General features: G+C 63.1%; 1 pseudogene; it reads right to left on the reverse strand.

Moving 5' to 3' along the window:
• Nucleotides 1–1,377: 1,377 nt before the first annotated feature.
• On the reverse strand, nucleotides 1,378–1,614 carry LOC103802094 (annotated as a pseudogene).
• Between the last annotated feature and the right edge of the window lie 220 nt (nucleotides 1,615–1,834).

A 1,834-nucleotide genomic window follows, 5' to 3' on the forward strand; every position in this document is an offset into this window, starting at 1 on the left:
TGCTGCTGGCTCTGCTCCAAACAGGAGGTCCTGTCTCCTGCCCAAGGCCGTTGGCAGGCACATGGGGCTGGTGCTCCCGCCTGCAGTAGCTGCACCAAGGCCACTGCTGACGGCAGAGCTGCCACAGCTGCTGGGCCCAGAGAGGTGGGAGGGGGCTGTGAGTGCCTGGGCTCCTCACTCCTCCCTGCACCCTGTGCTGGCAGCGTGAGGGGAGACACCAGGAGAGATGCCAGGGTGAGGGACAGCTCATAGGAACTGCCCTGGCATCCCCCTGGCCTCGGGGAAGGTAACACAGACCTGGGCTCTGCCTGCAGGTCCCTGCTCTGCTGCAGTGGGACCCTGAGCCCAACCCACCGACAGTGCAGTCTCGTGAAGCATGGCTGGGAGGCTGCTCCTGCTGAGGGGTCTCTCTGGCTCTAGCATCTGGTTCTGTGCCAGGAGCAGAATTGGCTGGTGCAGGCAGCGGGGCAGGCAGGAGTGGTGCCCAAGAACAGCAGTGCCAGCCATGCTTGCAGGGATTTATTTGGAAGTGGTAAAAGAAAAGGCCAGTGGAGTTGCTTCAGCTCTGGGGAGTGATGCCACGCCTGCTCGAGGGCTGAAGACCAGCACACTGGTCACCCCAGGGGTCTTGCACAGGGTGGGTCTTTGTTTTGTGGGGCTCCAAGGAATGTCCCAGGCATGTAGGGGTCCTTGATGCTGGTGGGGCAGGGATGTGGCACATGTCCACAAGGCAGGGGGGATGCGTCAGGGCCAAGTGCCAGGCATGGACTCATGTGAGTATGAAAATACCACCTGGTACAGGCACATGCTTGCTGCTGGCCTGAGAAATGCTGCCAAGGGAGGGGCTGGTGGAGCAACAGGAGCACCCAGCAGAAAACCTTCCCTTGTGGGATGCTGCTGCTGCCATGGCCCCGCTGCCAGGAGTGCCCTGCCCACCCCAGGACAATCAGGGTGCAGACAAGACACCCAGCCACGGGCAGCCCTCCTCAGGCTGACAGCATTGGGTAGACACCAGGTGGGCCAGCACTGCCCAGTCCCCTTGCTGGCTGTGCAGGGCTCCAAGCGGCAGCGTGTGGCCAGGGGAGGCCAGTCAGAATCTGGGGGTGCGTTGGTGCTGGTCCAGGGCACCCACCCACTCCCTAGCAGAGCCAGAGAGCAGAGACAGGGTGGCCAGGTGAGGGGACAGGGTGGCAGGGCTGGCGATGGCAAATGGGAGGCGATGCTGGGGGCTGCCTGGACTTGGGTGACCATGTCCCCTTGGCTCAGCAGTCACTCCTGGCTCCTGCCCCCTCGCCTGCCCACAGCACAGATCAAAGTGTGACCCCAGGGCCACTGCCGTCCCGCTCCGTGCTCTGCTTGGGCACAGACATGCCGGCTCTAGGTGTCGGCCCTGCTGCTGCCAGGTCTCTTTTCGGTGAAGAAGCTCTTGAGCAGCATCACCTGCCCAATGCTGACCACGAAGAGGATGAGCGTTTCCCCCACCGACCAGTATGAGACACGGCCGTTGAGCTCCTCGGCTCTGCTCCGGTCCTGTGCCTCCCGCAGCCGGTAGTGGGTCTGGGAGTCGATCACCGCGTTCAGTGCCTCATGGATGGTGACGCAGGCAGATTCCATCTGTGGGACAGGGACAAGGGCACGCTGTTGGCTCCTGATACAGCATGGTTGAGGGAGCCCAGGACCGTGCTGGGGTACCCGAGAGCAGGACAGCAGTGCCTGTGCCGTGGGTCCCCTGCTGGCCCCCACCCAGAGCAGTTTTGCACTGTGGCAAAGCTGAGAACCCTGCTAGGGTGTCCTGCCCTGGGGCTCACACCCAGGAAAGGGCAGGCTGATGCAA

The sequence above is a fragment of the Acanthisitta chloris genome, unplaced genomic scaffold, assembly GCF_000695815.1.
Source record: "Acanthisitta chloris isolate BGI_N310 unplaced genomic scaffold, ASM69581v1 scaffold25925, whole genome shotgun sequence".
NCBI classification, from domain to species: Eukaryota; Metazoa; Chordata; class Aves; order Passeriformes; family Acanthisittidae; genus Acanthisitta; species Acanthisitta chloris.